This window comes from Pinus tabuliformis, chromosome 1_2 (assembly GCF_031772625.1).
Source record: "Pinus tabuliformis cultivar Carrire ecotype Pingquan chromosome 1_2, CPIR1, whole genome shotgun sequence".
In the NCBI taxonomy this organism is placed as follows: domain Eukaryota; kingdom Viridiplantae; phylum Streptophyta; class Pinopsida; order Pinales; family Pinaceae; genus Pinus; species Pinus tabuliformis.
In genome coordinates, this window is record NC_142298.1 from 321,102,367 (window position 1) to 321,123,246 (window position 20,880).

General features: G+C 38.5%; 1 non-coding gene across 1 annotated transcript; it reads right to left on the reverse strand.

Moving 5' to 3' along the window:
* Positions 1 to 20,307: 20,307 nt before the first annotated feature.
* Positions 20,308 to 20,467, reverse strand: LOC149205662 (U1 spliceosomal RNA). Its single transcript, XR_016253133.1, has one exon. It is a non-coding gene; the product is annotated as a U1 spliceosomal RNA (small nuclear RNA).
* Positions 20,468 to 20,880: the final 413 nt, after the last annotated feature.

Sequence of the window (20,880 nt, forward strand, 5' to 3'; positions counted from 1 at the left end):
TTGGGCTCCCTATAGCTTGTGGCAGTCACTCAGAATCCGTTGGCATTTGATGGAGCAACCAGTCAACCTTTAGGGATCCTTCCGATGTTCCCTATTACTTTGGGAGCGAAAACCGTCTATATAGACGTGATGGTTGTCCAAGGTGCTTTAGATTTCAGTCTTCTCCTTGGCCGTGATTATATTTATGCCATGGGAGCTCTCGTTTGTTCACTTTCCATGTGGTTTGCTTTCCGCACGATGGAAGAATGGTGACTATCGATCAATTGTCATTCTTTAGTCACCTAGTGCCTCCTGTACCGCCATCATCCCCCATTGGTTCTCATCCGCAAACATTACCTTCCTTGCCACAGGTCAATTATGTGGCTACCCGTTCCATCTCCGCCTCTGTTGATGATCATGCAAATGGTCTCGTACATTATGTACTGGGGGAATTGGAACCCGATCTGTCATTGGTTTCTAATGACATGTGTTCCTCCCAGAGGGTGCTTCTTTCGTCCGGTGAAGATTTCTTGGGAGCCATGTTTTCTTACAGCCTATGAACAAGAGTTCCGAGGATAGTTCTGATCTTGTGTCGGCCTCGTTAAAAAATGAAGCAAGGGCATGAGAATAGTTTGTTCCTGTGTCAACCTCATTAAAAAATGAAACAAGGAGTGACGAGCATAGTTCCCGATCTTATGTCAAGCTCGTTAAAAAATGAATCAAGGAGTTCCGAGGATAGTTTGATCTTGTGTCAACCTCGTTAAAAAAATGAAACAAGGATCATGGTGTTATACTCCTATACCAATAGGTGTCATATTTCGTGATTGACTTGATGAGCTCCGTAATATGTTCATTCCTTTCCTTGCTGTAAAGGTTTCCATATTATCAAAAAAAATAAAAAAATGTAAAAAATGTAAAGAGGGTCTACCTTAAAAGAAAAATCAAAGGGTAAAAAGAATAAAATGGTCAAAAGTGAAAGAAATGAACCCCAAAAAGACCAGGAAAGTGTGCAAGTCCAAAATGCCACTACTTTTGCATTTTCTGTAAATAAATCATTGTGTGCAACCTGTTGAACTTTATGGCACAATTGATGAAAGGCCAAACAACTTAATCTTAGCCAGTTGATATGTGAATTTCCTGTTTTAGAGATAGAGAATAAAAATCTGTCCAAACTATTTAATCTTGGCAGATAAGTAGATAGGTAGAGAAGCAAAGGAGCTCAACAGTTTAATCTGAGCCCTTGGAAGTAATAAGTGTAGACTTAGGTAGGCTTGCCATGAAAAGAAAAGAAAAGTTGATGAGGGTTTGCCAGTCTAAATGCACCCAAAGAAAGAAGGAAAAAATGCTAGGCCAAGTAGACAGGGTAGGTAGATTGGAGTTGCAGAATGACACTTGTGATAAGATTTTGTCTCTATATGTGTTAATCTTATCTCTATCACAAAGTACATGGCGGACATTGTACCTGATGCAGCTCAAGTGAGGCAAGGTTGAATAACTAACTCCCCTTCATATTTTCCCTAATCATTTACTAATTTCCCCCCTAAAATGTTAAGAATCTGTTCTTAATAACATTCATATATCACTCATCTCGTTTCATAAGCATTGCCTAAAGTAAATCCCTATTTTTCTTAGGGAAATGGCAAATATCAGCCATAAACCCCATTCCCACTTTAGTCTAAGTCTAAAAATACACATGTTTTTATACTTAGCGCGCATTCATTTTCATAAGTCATATTAACCCTAACTTTTATTATATAAATCCTTTGCTAAATACCCTTCCCCGTATTATGTAAATGTATAAAAATCCCCAAATATTAGATATCCCACCTCTGGTTAACTATAACCATAACACCGTTTTAAAAATGGAATTGATAAACTTATTTGAAGTTTATTAAGAACCATAGCCTTCACCACGCGCTCAAAGGGTTAATTAACCTCCAGTTGATTAATAACCAAACCACCCCGCGAACCAATAAAAATAGCCTCGATACATTAAAAACATTGTTTTCTTATGATCGGTCCCACAACATTAACTCTCTGCCATCTCCACAGCACGTCCGCCATCCGATCAACCCCTGCACATCCAACAGTTCGCATCCATTTCGCTACCCCCCTAACCGCCGAATGTTAACGCGCGATGCTCGGCGGTTTTCCGTCGTACCTCTGCCACCCATCGCACTCTCGCCCTGCTCGCTCGCCCTCCGTCCAAAACCGCCTAGCCCCAAAAGCGGTGCGGGAAAAACTGCTTACCACCTCCACTGATGTCACCCGCCACGTCACCCGTACTACTAACGTCATCCGTCCTTCAAAACAAAAATCCCACCAGAAACTTCATTTTGTCAATTAAAAGGGTAAAAAAGGTCATTTTTGCTGTATTTCTCTGCGTATCGCGCTCCAGGCATAAAATTGACTGAGGTCACATTTCCAATTTCTGACCAGAAAAGCTGCATCGACGAGCTCGCAGACTCTGCCAACCCGCCATTTTACAGTTTCTTCCTCTTCAAACATAGTTTAAACCAAACAGAGGGACTTCCGGGCTTGCAGAAGAAAGAAGTGAAGATATACAAGGATATTTGCTAACCTGACCAGTGGACCTTCAGAAGACATAAATTTCCAGAGAACAGTGGTGAGAAGACACGTAGCTGTTTTTGTTTTACCAGAAGACAATGGACAACGATGAACAAAGGAAAGCAAGTCAAAGTGTATCAATTCAGCATTAAAGGCAAAGCAGATCAGCATTAAATACATCAGATCAGAATTAAAGAGTGTCAGAGCAGAATTAAAGAGTATCAGGTCAGCATTGAAGAAAAGCAGATCAAAATTAAAGAGCACAGTTAAGACAGGTAGCCGGCGTAGAGTTATTGCAGAGGACAGCTGCAAGCCGAACCCTAAAGGCCTGCCTCCAGCACTACATCAGTTAGCTGTTTCTATTTTACTTGTAAATTATTATTAGTCATCTTAGATATTATCTCACAGTTGTTATGAGATATTTGTTGTACATATTTTGTTGTATAAATACCCCCTCCATTAGACTAGTGGGGTATGTGGTGTGTGGATTTCCTAGACTCTGCTGTAATACTAAAATTTTGGAATAAAAAAGCTATTGGAATCAACTGTTGTTTGGCCTACTGGTTGAAGAATTGAAGCAGAGGATTTGTCATAGAATTCTTGAATCAACCTCTGGATCAATAAGTCCTTTGTATCTTGTGTTTTACAATTTTCCTTAGTTTATTATATCATCTGTGTTTCATAAATCTGAATGATAAAGAAAAGGTTAACTTCAGAATATGCTTGACTGCACTCTGTATTCAGTCTTTATCGTTCTCTGTGTTTTCTTCAGAATTTAGATAAGCAGTGAACTCTTAATTTCTCCTGTTTCCTGATTCTTTCATGTTGATTATTTGTTAAGGAATTCTTAACTGCTCCTTATCAGTAATCATCTATTTTCCCTCTTTCAATATGTTGAAGGATTCTCAACTGCCCTTCACCCATTTGAGCCCATTCCTTCTGTTTTCAGCTCTTTATTTTGTTCCCTGTTTGACTACCTTACTCTGTGAAGGCATCCTCTGTTAAAAAACCAAATCCAGAAAGCCATCTTCTTTGACTCCATTAGCCCAATGGACTAAACTACTCTATTTTACCTCTCTATTCTATTGAATCTCACCACCAAAACTCAAACAAAACCCTTGAACTTCGTAACTAGCCTAATACCTTTAAAAAACAAAGCTAAAACATAAAGAGAGAGCCCTCTCTGGATACAGATTGGTTAGATTCTATATCTAAAAGATTGTTCTATGGTTACATCGGCATCCTTCCCTTTCTTACAACTTTGGGGAAAACCTGAGTGATAACATCATTGGCGACTCCGCTGGGGACCTGAATAATTGTTTGTTACTATTGTTTATTTCATAAGCTAGAGATGGAGCCTGAAGTTAGCCAGGTAGCCTTTGAAATGCTTTTGCTTTGCAATTGTAGAAGTAAATGAATGCTGCTTCAGTCTATCTCTGGTCTAGTTTATGTATTGAACAGTTGGTTCCAAATACTTGATCAATTCCTCTTTTCAAATAAGTCTGAAGGAAGTTCAAAACTCCTACATCTAAAACCTCCTAGAAGAGACTGTTAAAGTTCTATTGCCAAATCTATTTCAAGAAAAAACAAAAAACACACCTAGGAAACTGGCTTCAGAAAAGATTCATTACACCAGATCCAATCCCGATCCTAATCCCCCACCTGTGTTTGAAAACCCTAATCTGATTCCTAGGATTCTTAGAAGACAAGGGAGCCAAGAAAATTATGCTAGTTCTCGGCCCCTATACAGATCAAAATCCTATCCTGTGAGATGGATCTACCCTGAGGACGAACCTGTTAATAAATATGTTGAAAACTCTGTATTTGAGACCTTATCAGAATCTGGGTTAACCCACACAGTTCAAAATCCAATATTCATTGAAAATTTGCAAATTGAAGTTGTTACTTCACACCTTGACAGACATTTGCAAAACTCCATTCAATCTGAGCTTACCTCTGAAAGAACACCAAACCTTTCTGTGATTACTACAGCTTCTCCAAGTTCACCATCAGCACCTCAAACTGCCCTTTCCGCTCCTCCATCTACAACACACATTCCCATTGTTATCCCTACTCCTCCAATTGTCACATCTATATCTGCAACCATAGCAAACCGATATACTCCCCTAAACTTGCCTGCTAATCCAGGGGCTATGCCCCAAGACTATCAAAGTTAAATCCCTTCTTTTGAAGGTACTGGCACTTACACAGCTCAACAACATACCAATAAAATGACCAAATATTTTGAAAGTTATGAGATTGATGATGATGATGCTAGAATGAAAGTATTTGTTCGAAGTTTAACTGGAGATGTTAGAACCTGGTTTAGAGCCCTCCCTGCAAATAGTATCAATGACCCACAAGCTCTGTATCAGACCTTCTTGAATAGATGGGAAAAGAATAAAGATCCTCTCCACATTTTATCAACGTATGAAAACCTAAGAAGAGGCACACAAGAAACTGTCTAAGATTACTGTACCAGATTCAATAATGTCTACAATGCTATTCCTCAGAATCTCAGACCTCCTCCAGATTTGGCCTTGATTAAATTACCTGATGCATTTGACTCTGATATGGCATACCAAATTAGGGAAATAGCTCCTCGAAACTTAGAAGAGATGCAGAGTATAGCTGTCAGTGTTGAGGCCAACATGATATCTAAATGATCTAGAGTCAGAGTTGAAAGAAGAACACCTTTCAAAGAAGAACCTTCTGCCTTTGAACATAAATTAGATGCTATTATTAAAGAAATGGATAGACTTGGAGATAGAGTAGAAACAATCGAGAGAAAATCCCCTTGGGATGGTCAATCAAGCAATACTGGGAGAAATCCAAATTTCAGGAAGAACCAAAATCCTAACACTGCAAAGACAGGGCCTGACCAAAATATTAGGCCCCCATTTCAAGAAAATTATGCTAAAGCCTCAACTTCTGATGAACCAACAGAAGACACTCAAATTAATCTGATGGGACTCAACAATGAACAAGAAGTTTTCTTGACTCAAGAGGATCAAGAAGCTCACATTCTTAAAAAATTCCAAACTCAGTTAGGTGAAACATTTGACTTTAGGGAGGGATATGACACAGCCATTTATGAAGTCCATAAACAATACAATCTGAGGAGCAGAAGGATAGATGTCCCTGAAACTAGTAAACAGAAAGATATCAAGCAGCCTAACAAAGGTAAGATCAATACCCCCCTTGTACATATTCTTTCTAAAACAGGTCATAGCCCAAATAATCCAATTGTTGAAAATGTATCAGATAATCAACCACCTAACAGACAACCTTCCACTTCCATTTCTGCTAAAGGAAACGTAGAAGAGCCTCTAGAACTTGATTCAGAAGTAACTTCAGCCCATAATCCCACTCATGAAGAGGAGAAAAACGCAGAAAATCCAGTTGTCCAAAATACAAGAACTCAGACCGAAAAACCTTTCAATCTTGAGACAGAAGTAAGCAAACTAAAGATAGCTGTTCCATTATCAGAATTAGCTAAACATGATGTCTACAGAAGTCAAATTAGTAGATCACTCAAAATTTCTGTGAATGAAGATTTAGTAAATGTTTTTGATGACCAGCCTGAATTGATATTTGGCCCTGGAGTAAATGGAAAAACAATAGAGGGAGAAGTTCCTCCTTTCTATGTGGGTTTAAACATACATGACAAAATACTTCATAATGCCATGTTTGATTCTGGTGCTTCCCATAACTTAATTCCTAAATCTGTAATGGAGAGACTAGACCTTGACATCACCAGGCCATATAAAGACCTTTTCTCTTTCGATTCAAGTCAGGTCAAATGTTTGGGTTTAATCAAAGACTTATGTGTGTCACTAGTCCAATATCTTGCCAAAACCATCTTAATGGACATAGTAGTAGCTGATATTCCACCAAAGTATGGCATGTTATTGTCTAGATCTTGGGGTGCAAAGCTTCAAGGATCTCTACAGTTAGATATGTCTTACGCTACTATTTCAGTGTTTGGTCAACCCAAAAGACTATACAGAGAAACCTTAATGAAGTATGTAGTAAGTAGTCAAGAGAAACCTGAAAATTTCCCTATCTACTCAATACATTCAGATATGGATTCTTTTATCCTTTACAATGCTAAAATTGATCCCCCACATGCAATAAAAGTTCTAGCAGATGAAACAGAAAAAACTGCAAATGAAAGGTCTAGGGTCCGAATCCAAGAAATTTCTGAAAATCATGAAACATCAAATAAACCGGAACAAACTTAAAAACCAGATCTCCCTATTGAACAAATCCCTGAAACTCCAGATCCTAATTATGAACAGGAAATCCTTTGGTACTTAGAATTTGATGGTTCTGTGAACAAATTAGAAGCAGGAGCAGGAGTCTGGGTGTGCAATCTTGAAAACAATCATGCTGAAGGCCATGCCTACATGTTAAACTTTAGGTGCACTAATAATATGGCTGAATATGAAGCTCTGTTGCTAGGTATTAAACTAGTCAAGAAATTGGGAGCAACTAGAGTGTCAGTCCTAGGAGATTTTGATTTAATAATTCAACAGATAAACTGGAAGTTCTTGACAAATGATCCCAGATTGAGAGAATACAGAGGAACAACTATAGAGATCCTTAATATATTTCTAGAAACTCAGCTTGCTAAAATCCCAAGAAAACATAACTTGCAAGCTCACAACCTAGCAATGTTTGCCAGCACCTGTAAATTACCATTTGAACCAAATCATCAATTCACAGCTGAGATTAGACATAGGCCAGCCATACCTGATAATGTAAAGAACTGGCAAGTGTTTGACAGTGATAATCAAATCAACAATTTTTTAACCCTAGAAGAAGAATTTTCTAGCGCTAACGTAGATGGACATATGGTTAGTGAGTTTGATCCAATAAATCAGATAGAAACAGACATTTCAGCAGAAAATGCAACTCAAATGCTTCATCCAACGAAATTTACCAAAGAGGAAATACAAGATCTTGAAGAAACAGATGTTGATGAGATTATTGAAGGAGAATTTGAAATTATCAATTTGAAAGACAATTACTTGCCCAAAGGATTAACTCCTTTGGAAGATCTCTTTGATTTCAAAGATATTCCAAAAAAACCCCAGATGGAACCTCCAAAAGCAGACATTGAAGACTACAACATAGGAACTAAAGAGAATCAAAAAATGATAGAATTATCCAAATCTTTGCCCCCAGATCAAAAACTTAAGTATGTTGAACTGATCAAAGAATTCCAGGATGTTTTTGCCTGGAGCTATGAAGACCTGAAATCTTATGATACCTCTGTAATTCAACATACAATACCCCTCAAGGAGAATCAAATACCATTCAAACAAAAGCTCAGAAGAATCAACCCTTTACTGCTTCCTTTAATAGAAAAGGAAATCAAACGAATGCATGTGCAGGGATTATTGCTCCAATAAGATTTTCAGAGTGGGTGTCTAATTTAGTGCCTACGAGGAAGAAAACAGGAGAAATCAGATTATGTGTTGACTTAAGAAATGTAAACAAGGTTTTTTTGAAAGACAACTACCCTTTACCTAAGATGGATCATATTTTACAAAGGGTAGTAGGTGCTTCTAGGATTTCACTTTTGGATGGGTTTTTAGGTTTTAATCAGATTCTGGTTCATCCAGAAGACCAAGAAAAGACTGCATTTACAACACCATGGGGTACATTCAAATATGTTAAAATGCCATTCAGACTTAAGAATGCAGGGGCGACCTTTCAGCGAGCAATGGACATAGCTTTTGCAAAAGAGATTCACAATTTTTTGGTTGTATATCTAGATGACCTCACTGTGTTTTCTAGATCAGATCAGCAACATTTAGACCATTTGAGACAAATGTTTTTAAAATGCAGAAAGTATGGTATTTCATTAAATCCCAAAAAGTCTTTGTTTAGTCTAGAGGAAGGCAAACTATTAGGCCATATCATCTCCAAAGATGGCATTAGAATTGATCCTGCTAGAATAGAAGTTATTCTGCAAATACCCCACCCCAGAAATGTCAAAGAACTTCAAGATTTCCTAGGAAAGATTAACTTTTTGAGAAGATTCATATCTAATTTGGCTGAATTAATTAGATTGCTGAACAATATGTTAAAAAATGATTCAAAGGTTAAATGGACAGTAGAAGCCAATCAAGCATTTGAAGAAATTAAAATGGCTTTGACTAAAACACCAGTCCTCACAAGTCCAAAGTTTGACAGAGACTTCATAATTTTCTCGTTTGCATCAAACACACTATAGCAGCTGTTTTACTACAAAAAGATGATCAAGGATGTGAAAAACCCATAGCCTTTTTCAGTAAAGCACTTAGAGATGCACCTCTGAATTACAAAATCATGGAAAAACAGGTTTTTGCACTTGTGAAAGCTATTCAAGACTTCAGAGTCTATATATTGTACTCCCATGTAGTAGCTTATGTACCAAATGTTGTTGTTAAAGACATCCTGATTCAGGATGGAATTGAAGGCAAACGAGGTAAATGGATAGCTAAAATATTGGAGTATGACATTGAAATAAAACCTACAAAGCTGATAAAAGGACAGGGATTGGCTAAACTCATGACTGAAACAAACTTTCAAGCCCTGGATATTAATGAACTGGATAATGAATAGGAGATGGCGACTCCACACATCAGCCATGCATTCTTAGAATCACCTTGGTATGCTGATATAATTCATGTATTATTAGACCTGCAGGCTCCTCCAGGGTTATCCAGAACAAATAAAAGGTTTTTAAAGATGAAAGCTTCAAAATTTTGTATTTTACATAATGCTCTTTTTTGGAAAAATCATGAAGGTATTCTATTGAAGTGTTTGATAAAAGAAGAAGCTGACAAGGTTCTCAAAGAATTTCATGCAGGGGACTGCGGATTACACCTTTACTGGAAATCAACTACAGACAAAATCCTAAGGGCTGGATTTTACTGGCCAACCTTGTTTGCTGATGTAAAGAGGTTTGTCACTGCTTGCCACAAATGCCAAATGTTTGAAGGCAAAAGGAAACTGTTACCCTTACCCTTGAGACCAATTTCCACTTAAAAGCCTTTTCAACAATGGGGTTTGGACTTCATTGGAGAAATCCATCCTCCCTCTTCTGGCCAACATAAATGGATTCTCACTACCACAAACTATTTCATCAAATGGATAGAAGCCATTCCTTCTAGACAAGCCAATGATATAGTGATTATAGGATTCTTAGAAACCAACATATTGTCTAGATTTGGTTGTCCTGAAAAGATCATAACCGATAATGCTGTTGCCTTCAAGTCCAAGAAAATGATAAATTTCTGTAACAAATACCATATCACTTTAGGCCATTCCACAACCTATTACCCTCAAGGTAATGGTCTAGCTGAGTCCTCCAATAAAAGCATGATTAATACTATTAAGAAATTGTTGGAAGAGAACAAGAAAAACTAGCACAAGAAACTCATAAATGCACTATGGGCAGACATACTTACTACAAAGAGATCTATTGGAACTAGCCCTTATGAGTTATTTTATGGCATGGAGGCTGTGTTTCCTTCATCTTTAGGAGTTCCTGTAATGAAATTGCTGCAAGAAGCTCAGGTGGAACCCAATGACATTCAAAGGAGAATAAATCAGACCATCCATTTGCAGCAGACCAGAGAAGAAGTGCACCAAAGATCCCAAGTGTTACAAGAAAAACTCAAGAAAATATTTGATAAAAGGACCAAAGCAGAAGACTTCTACATTGGAGACAAAGTTCTAAGGTGGGATTCCAGGAGAGAAGACAAAGGAAAACATGGGAAGTTTGACTTCCTGTGGAAAGGGCCATTCATCATCCATGCATTGCAAGGGAACAACACTTACTTTCTGAAGAGCCTGGATGGTACAGAAACAGAAGAAGGACCAATGAATGGTCGAATGTTGAAACATTACTTTGATCCAGTTTTTAAATGTATTCTGACTCTAACATGTACATACTATATCCTTAATAATGTCACAATTGGATTGGATAGTAACTTACTGCAGTTGAAGCCTGAAGAGAAGGCCCTAAGCTTCACAAGTGTGTGGTCATACATACAATAAAGCAACCAGCAAAAGGAAATTTTAGAGCAAAGTCTAAGTTATTCAGAAGGCCATCTGACCTGTTGTTCTTGACTTTCCACCAGGAAAAGCCATCCCTAAGTGGAGCCACTGTTATACTCCTATTCCAATAGGTGTTATATTTCATGATTGACTTGATGAGCTCCATAATATGTTCATTCCTTTCCTTACTGTAAAGGTTTCCATATTATTAAAAAAAATCAAAAAATGTAAAGAATGTAAAGAGGGTATATCCTAAAAGAAAAATCAAAGGGTAAAAAGAATAAAATGGTCAAAAGTGAAAGAAATGAACCCTAAACAAAGAAAGACCAGGAAAGTGTGCAAGTCCAAAATGCCACTACTTTTTCATTTTCTGTAAATAAAACATTGTGTGGAGCCTGTTGAACTTTATGCCACAATTGATGAAAGGCCAAACAACTTAATCTTGGCCAGTTCATATGTGAATGTCCTGTTTTAGAGACAGAGAATAAAAATCTGTCCAAACTATTTAATCTTGGCAGATAAGTAGATAGGTAGAGAAGCAAAGGAGCTCAACAGTTTAATCTGAGCCCTTGGAAGTAATAAGTGCAGACTTAGGTAGGCTTGCCATGAAAAGAAAAGAAAAGTTGATGAGGGTTTGCCAGTTTAAATGCACCCAAAGAAAGAAGGAAAAAATGCTAGGCCAAGTAGGCAGGGTAGGTAAATTGGTGTTGCAGAATGGCACTTGTGATAAGATTTTGTCTCTAAATGTGTTAATATTATCTCTATCACAAAGTACATGGCGGACATTGTACCTGATGCAGCTCAAGCGAGGCAAAGTTGAATAACTAACTCCCCTTCATATTTTTCCCTAATCATTTACTAATTCCCCCCCTAAAATGTTAAGAATCTGTTCTTAATAACATTCATATATCACTCATCTCATTTCATAAGCATTGCCTAAAGTAAATCCCTATTTTTCTTAGGGAAATGACAAATATCACCCATAAACCCCATTCCCACTTTATCCTAAGTCTAAAAATACACGTGTTTTTGTACTTAGCGCACATTCATTTTCATAAGTCATATTAACCCTAACTTTTATTATATAAATCCTTTGCTAAATACCCTTCCCCGTATTATGTAAATGTATAAAAATCCCCAAATATTAAATATCCCACCCCTGGTTAACTATAACCATAGCACCGTTTTAAAAATGGAATTGATAAACTTATTTGAAGTTTATTAAGAACCATAGCCTTCACGGCGCGCTCAAAGGGTTAATTAACCTCTGGTTGATTAATAACCAAACCACCCCGCGAACTAATAAAAATAGCCCCGATACATTAAAAGCATTGTTTTATTATGATCGGTCCCATAGCATTAACTCTCCGCCATCTCCACAGCGCATCCGTCATCCGATCAACCCCTGCACATCCAACGATCTGCATCCATTTCGCGACCCCCCTAACCGCCAAATGTTAACGCGTGATCGCTTAGTGGTTTTCCGCCGTACCTCTGCCATGTGTCGCGCTCTCGGCCTGCTCGCTGGCCCTCTGTCCAAAACCGCCCAGCCCCAAAAGCGATGCCGGCAAAACCGCTTACCACCTCCGCTGACGTCACCCGCCACGTCACCCGTACTGCTGACATCATCCGTCCTTCAAAACAAAAAGAATCCCACCAAAAACTTCATTTTGTCAATTAAAAGGGTAAAAAAGGTCATTTTTGCTGTATTTCTTTGCGTATCGCGCTCCAGGCATAAAATCGACTGAGGTCGCATTTCCAATTTCCGACCAGAAAGGTTGCATCGACGAGCTCGCAGACTCTGCTGACCCGCCATTTTACAGTTTCTTCCTCTTCAAACACAGTTTAAACCAAACAGAGGGACTTCCGGGCTTGCAGAAGAAAGAAGTGAAGATATACAGGGATATTTGCTACCCTTACCAGTGGACCTTCAGAAAACATAAATTTCCAGAGAACAGTGGTGAGAAGACACGTTAGCTGTTTTTGTTTTACCAGAAGACAATGGACAACGATGAACAAAGGAAAACAAGTCAAAGTGTATCAGTTCAGCATTAAAGGCAAAGCAGATCAACATTAAATACATTAGATCAGAATTAAAGAGTGTCAGAGAAGAATTAAAGAGTATCAGGTTAGCATTGAAGAAAAGCAAATCAAAATTAAAGAGCACAGTTAAGACAGGCAACTGACGCAGAGTTATTGCAAAGGACAGCTGCAAGCCAAACCCTAAAGGCCTGCCTCCAACACTACATCAATTAGTTGTTTCTATTTTACTTGTAAATTATTATTAGTCATCTTAGATATTATCTCACAGCTGTTATGAGATATTTGTTGTACATATTTTGTTGTATAAATACCCCCTCCATTAGACTAGTGGGGTGTGTGGTGTGTGGATTTCCTAGACTTTGCTGTAATACTGAAATTTTGGAATAAAAAAGCTGTTGGAATCAACTGTTGTTTGGCCTACTGGATGAAAAATTGAAGCAGAGGACTTGTCATAGAATTCTTGAATCAACCTCCGGATCAATAAATCCTCTATATCTTGTGTTTTATAGTTTTCCTTAGTTTATTATATCATCTGTGTTTCATAAATCTGAATGATAAAGAAAATGTTAACTTCAGAATATGCTTGACTGCACTCTGTATTCAGTCTTTATTGTTCTCTGTGTTTTCTTCATAATTTAGATAAGCAGTGAACTCTTAATTGCTCTTGTTTCCTGATTCTTTCATGTTGATTATTTGCTAAGGAATTCTTAGCTGCTCCTTATCATTAATCATCCATTTTCCCTCTTTCAATATGTCGAAGGATTCTCAACTGCCCTTCACCCATTTGAGCCCATTCCATCTATTTTCAGCTCTTTATTTTGTTCCCTGTTTGACTATCTTTCTCTGTGAAGCCATCCTCTGTTAAAAAACCAAATCCAGAAAGCCATCTTCTTTGACTCCATTAGTCCAATGGACTGAACTACTCTGTTTTACCTCTCTGTTCTATTGAATCTCACCACCCAAACTCAAACAAAACCCTTGAACTTCATAACTAGCCTAATACCTTTAAAAAACAAAGCTAAAACATAAAGAGAGAGCCCTCTCTGGATATATATTGGCTAGACTGTGTATCTAAAAGATTGGTTTGTGGTTACCTCGGCATCCTTCCGTTTCTTACAACTTTGGGGAAAACCTGAGTGATAACACATGGAACATAGTTCTTTGTCTTGTGTCAAGCTCGTTAAAAAATGAAACAAGGAGTCTTGAGGAAAGTTCTTGATCTTGTGTCAACCTCATTAAAAAATGAAACAAGGGTTATGAGGATAGTTCTCTTACTGTGTCTACCTCATTAAAAAAATGAAACAACTCCCTTTCCAAATCGAGTCTTTGATTAAGATCTCATAAAATCTGAGTCGAGTCTTTCCAAGATCTCGAAAGTGAACCTTCATTCCATCCACCTCGTTGAATGCAATGAAGCTTGGGGGGCATGTACCTCGATTTGTGTCATTATGCTGGGGGCAAGCGAACTTATAACAAGCATAGTTTTTCATTTCAAGCTTGTGTAAAAATGAAACCGAATCCAAGCAGAGTTCTCCATGGTTCAAGCTTGTGTAAACATCAACCCATACCCGATTTACATCTCGTGATCGCTAGTTTTTATCTGCTAAATTCTACTAGATAAGCCTTGGTTGTTTCATTCCATCGCCACCATCTCTTTGGCCGATCGTATGCTTTCACTTGATTGTTTGTCCTTTCCTGAGGGACCATAGTGATGAGTGGTTTCATTAGCCAGCCTCTTGACCATTACATGTTTTGAGCAGTTCCACTATTGCCAGAACCAGTTGCTACCCTTTATACCACTCGTTCCTCTAGGACGAGTCTCCTTTAAGCTCTTTTCTGACTCGTAAAAGATGAAAATATTGCCAAGTATTTTCCCCTTTTTGACTAGTTAAACAGAATAAAAGGCGGTCCACTTTCAACTCTTTTTTGACTGTATAAACATGAAAAGATCGCTAGAATTTTGTTGTTTCGAGTTTGATACTGATTATGAAACGACGTGTCTTCGATTGCTTTTTTAATTTTTCGGATCGGAGCCACTAATTACGAAAAGTACTCCTTGCTTGTAATGGTCAAGCGGTTCTCTCGGGTATTGTTTTCTACTTTTTCGGGCTCGAGGGACACAAATTTACGAAAAAGGACCCCCCCTGGAGTTTTCTTTTCCGTGTCTTTTTCAAACTCTCTAAACATGAAAAAGACTCTGAGTTTTACCTATGTCGGATTCGTTAAACCCTGACGACATTGGACTCGTCACCATGACGAGACTCGAGCTTCTCCTCCCTAGGGCTCATTAAACTATTACTAGGTTGTATTCGTACGAAGGTCGAACTTATATCTCAAGCATATGTTATCCCCTTCAAGCTTGTTTTTAAAAAATAATTGGCATACTCGCCAGCAATGGTGGGGGAAAATTTGGAAGTCATCATTGGTTACCTACGACAGCTAGTCACTCTTGAACATCGACAATTTTGCTTCTCGTCGAGTTGGGATATCATCACATCGTCATTGCCCTTCCGAGGTTTTGGGTTGCCATTTTGCCTCGTTCCATCTGATTCATGTTGTCTCCGTCAGACCTCTAATCCCTTGGTACCAAAATACTGCCACATTCCAGAGTTAGTGAGATGATGTTGGGCTTTACAAAGTGAATTTTTTCACTGTTAGTGAGATGATGTTGGGCTTTACAGAGTGAAATTCTTGTTGTTGCGAAAAGGCAGAATAGGGGGATTCTCAGGGTGCGTGCTCAAAAATATAGGATTGCTAAATTCATTTTGGGCCAAAAGGCAGATGACAGTGTGCCATATGTTTAGGATGGGATATACCCATTGCAACATTCACATAATAATAATGTCATATTTTGAAGCTCACACAAGTATTCTGAGCCAATGGGATATGCCCATTGCAACATTTGCAGAATGTCATATTCTGAAGCTCACACGGGTATTCTAAGCCAATGGGATATACCCATTATACATGTGCAGAATAGTAATGTCATATTTTGAAGCTCACATAGGTATTATAAGCCAACTAAGTGTAAAGGATAAACTTTTGGCTGTTGTGAATACACATATTTTGGACAGGAAGCATAAAAATGGTTGATAACAGGAATGTGAAGTTACCATTTTGAGTGGGGTAATGATCTAGATGCCGTGCTTATGAGGTTTATTGACTCTATTTGGTGCAAGGGTGATTGGACAAAGATCACCCCTGCCCACAATGCCACGGACGGACAGTTCATTGGGAAGTTCAGACACAAACTCAAGCATGTTCTTAACAATCTAAAGAAATAGACAGAACACGTTTTCCTTTTTATTAGTTTTTCTAGTAATGGAAATTTCATTGCTTGCAACCTCCAAGGGTTGTTGCTGTTACAACAATTAAAACTCGAAACCACAAACAACAATGAAAACTGCAACATGACCAGGTCCTTTTTCTCACAAGTTTCCCATTGGTCTCGGTCTCCGTTGCACTCACACTCGCATTCACTGTTCCAAATAGCTATCAATGGCTCCTTTTAAAACTAGGAATTATGGTTACCCTGTTTCTGCATTTTCTCCACAAATATAGGATTGCTGAAGTCATTTTGGGCGAAGGCAAATGGCACTTTGAACATCATCCAAACTGGGTGGGAACATAGACATGAAAATTTGCAAATTTGGTCTTTCCCTTTCTTTCAAGATAATCCAGACTGGGTGGGAACATAGACATGAAAATTTGGAACTTTGGTCTTTTCCCTTTCTTTCAAGATGAACAAAATCAATTTGATATTGGATTTTTGGTTTCCAATGCAGGTAATATCGCTGAGCCAAATATCTGTGACAATGTTGTTTACTCTTCCACCATTAGCCTTGATGATAAGTGAAGTGTTTCTCCGGAATCGAAAACTTACATTTCACGCTGTAAATCCCAGAATTCCAGTGAAAGTATGTCCAGTTGCAAAAGTCTCCATTCTAAAATCCATTTTCATGGGTTCTTCGAGGGGTTGCCCTGGCAATGCAGGTTTTGGGTTTGTAATTAGAAAACACACGGAAGAACCATCCTCTATTGCTATAGGGAATATAGGCTAACCCGCCAAGAAGGAACTAAAGCGTCCATAAATTTGCATCTACAAGAATAAACTTGGAAGGGGACTCTAAACTCAACCGGGTTTAATTAAGGAATCAAGAATCTTTCATGAATCATCGGAGGTTGGAGTCCATCCATCATGGCACTTGAGAGCATTTGAGAGGCATGGAAACCCCTTGATCAAATTAATCATCATTGGAGAAGTAAATATAGAGCGAGGCACAACGAGTGGTGTAATGCGTTAAGTCGATGACAAGGAGATATTTAAGATGTACGCCTTACTATCCCCACGTGATCTACACAGGCTCCCGATCTTATGGTTTCAGCATATCGAACTCTACTCGCATGTTGTGTTTCTCTTGACATAATATTGTCCATCTCTGTCTCTGTTTGAGCGAGTGTTTTGTGATTGTTATCATGGAGGATCCTATCTAGGTTTCCTTCCTTAGTGTATTAGTGAATGATTGAATCTTCCTCTTTCCTCCACGCATCTATTTAGCTCTTAGCTCTTGGAAGCATCCCTTCCTTATTGGTACTTGAGATAGAATTTTATCATTAGCTGCCAACAAACAGAACGATACCACTCCTAGCCAGATTTTTGGGAGCTAAAAACCCCATCTTGACATGATTGCTAGGTCTCCCTCCTTTACTGGGCATTTGTCCTGTTTCTTCAGCTTTCCAACAAATTCTGTGTCATCCATTCTTCTAAAATCACCTTTCCGTTTCCAAGTTCAACATTGATGATTTTGACTTGCTTTGATTTCAAAGACATCGAGCATTGCTCCAACACTTTTCATTTTAGTTTTATTTAACATGAACGTATTTCTGGAGGCCAACAAGATTTCTTTTCTCTTTTTGTTTTTAATTAGAACATTATGCACTCACATTACAGTTGGAAAATTTGAAGTCTTCTTTTATATAAATTGCATTACAATGAGACAAAGCAGGGGGAGGTGGGAAGGTGGCGTTTTCCGAGAAATGATCTTGCACACAAACTCTGTGGAGTTATTGCATGCACACACCAACTATGTGGAGTTATTACATGCATACACTAAAAAGATCAGATCAAAAAGGCAAACCATTGCATATCAATCTGGGAATTGCTGGACACTTATATTTTCGTAGCTACACCTATCAAGTCTTCCTATCCTAACGAGAGGTGAGTACATAGTTGTGATTGCATCCAAAATAACTGAGATCAATGCTTTAGCTACAATTGTAGATGTTGAAGTCAGGGTTCACCTGCTTGTAGTGCATTGTTTAGCTAAGCAGAACAACTTTAGGCATGCTTTGAGTTTATGGTATACTGCTACCTTTATTCGTGTGAATATTGATGCAAGGGCACAAAAAGATGAAAGACAATTAGCGAGCTCTATAGTGAATGGTAAGATGAAATCCCTGAGTGAACAGACCTTGACTTGAACCGAATCAAATTGACCTAACAGGGGTCCCTGTTATTAGAGAGAGCATAAATTGGCTATTTTGCCTTGACTACATGTTTTCCCCCGAAAAAGTATATACTTGGAAACTAGCAGAACTTGAGTGAACAAACCTTGACTTGAACCGAATCAAATTGACGTAACAGGGGTCCCTGTTATTAGAGAGAGCATAAATTGGCTATTTTCCCTTGACTACATGTTTTCTCACGACTTACATAACATAAGCACAATCACAATCACAATGCTGAACACCCAGGCAATACAGACCCAAATGCTGAACACCGACCACCCATGATGGCGCGATCAGTCCGTTGCATGTGGGTTGATCACATTCAAACCACAGTGCAAGCTCCAAGTACAGTAATAGGATTTGGCCATTCCCAGTCAAATATAGGTGAGAAAATCAACCACAACATATGCCAGTAATCATAGTTTCCAATCTCTCTTTGTTGGCTACATGCTCCACAACATAGTTGCGAGTGCCATCAGAGGTTCAAGAATGGAAAAATGTCTACTCAAGGCCTGCACTAAACAATGAGAAATCTACAAGCAGAAGATAATGCACATGTTTTGTCAGCAAAAATCTATGTATCTACATAGAAGGATTGAGAAACAAACAAAATAAAAGGGAGCAGGACACATTAATAAACAAAATAAAAGGGAGCAAGACACAGTAAGTTGGGGCAGGACACAGGAGGAGTCTTATATTCAGAGGAAGCCAAAAAGAAATTGTTTCAAAGAAGCATTGGGAGAGGGCACACATAACTAGGAAAAACTGAATTCTCTATGGTTGCGGATAAGGCTGGCAACAGGAAAAGGGGTCTACATAATTCAAATTTTGGGAGATTCCAAGATAGCTGACTAGATCAATAGCAAAGTGTAAATCTCCAGAATTAGATCCTTTCCCCAATCTTCTCGGAAAGGATCAAGCAACTAAAAGAAAATTTCAACACGCATATGTAGAGTTCAATCTTTCCGCTGATGAGCATCCTGAGCAAGCTTTATCTGTTTGGACAGGTGTGGTTTTACCACATAGGGATGGGGGGGGCTATCATATTAACACCCAATGAGGAGACTAGCCACAGCAACTGGCCTAAAACTGCAGCACAGATGCCGATAAATCTGTGCTGTTTCATTTTTGGTTTTTCCATGGGGAAGATCCGGATCCAAGTTTCTGTTAGAAGAGCCTAGAGGGAAAAATCCGTTTGATGTGTGAAGTAATTGGGCTTTCTGGAGGAAGAACAACAAGCAGAATTATAGCCCTAGCCCTTTTTGGGTTAGGCTTTGACATTGACACAACTTTTTCTCAGTGCTCGGCGCATTCGCAATGTATGTTCAAATTTCGATTTAAAACAGTAAATATACAATCAATGTATGTTCAAATTTCGATTTAAAACAGTAAATATACAATCGATATTCAAATTCCTATTTCAAACACTAAATATACAAATTTCTATTTCAAATAGGAATTAGAAATATCGTGTTTTTTTCCTTTCCTTGAAAAGGATTAGGAGCACAAACACTGCGTCCCCTTATTAACTCGGAAAACATATCATGGCGATCCAACAGTTTACTAGGAGAATGCAAACAAACAAGAAACGTTTGCCTTGCTGTGAAACTTTTCGGGTTACAGTGTACAAATAAAGAAAATTGCAGCATTGCTGGGGCTTGAACCTGTGTCTCCCAAGCGAGAGAGCTGACCAAGTTGACTACAGTTGAGCGAGAAGTGTACGAAGTAATATTGAAGACAACCTTCTAATTTTTAACTCTAAATTGTAATTAGTTGGAGACGACAAACAATCAATCCATCGACGATGGGGCTCGGATCGTGTTTATAGAAAACAAAACAGATTGGAATGCTGGTATCAATCTATGAATGAGTAGATTGGAACACTGGTTTCAATCTATGAAAGGAAGTAACTAACTATTGCACACGACATGACGTTCAAAACAATAACGAACAACATTCTCTCAACCATGCAAGGATTTTGAGATGGTTTCCTCTAGCACCTCTCTATCAAAATAAAATTAGAGACCACGCATTTGTCATGATTTTATCCAGTAACAAGAAATATTGGGAGCTGTCACATTTTGTTTTTGCGATTTTATCCAGTAACCAGAAATATTGGGAGCTGTCACATTTTGTTTTTGTTTTTAGTATTGTGTGGAGGCTGCGCGAACGCGAGCCTCCGCTGCCACAAATTATGATGTGCACTCTCCTAAGTGGGAGATGCTAGGTAAACCCTCCTCCCAAGGGCAATAGAGGTGGCCTTCCTAGGCCATCGACCTTCGTGATCATCGATTGACTCCGCCCAGGTAAGTATGTTTTGTTACTTTCCATCTTCCCCTTCTATACCCCTTCCTTTCATCACTCTCATCCACACTTTGCATGTGGGATATAGCCCTACCATATTAATATCCAATCAATTGTTTCCTCTCTAATTTCCTACTTCATTATTATTATATTCAATATATGGCCCTCATTTCTAGTGACATGCTAGTGTTGCTCTTTATTATTGTGGATGTGTGCCTTTCCGCACAGTAATTCTTGGGGTTGGATATGCACCTATCTACGCAATATTCTTGGGGGTAGGTGCAAGATCTTCGTAACTTTAGCCCTAATGCTTTGCGCAATCGGTGGGACCATCTGCCAAAGACATGTTGTCGATAGGGAGATCACATGTTCAAATCAAGGTGAGTCCCTTAGAGTTATGAGTAACTCTTACGATTAGTGGTT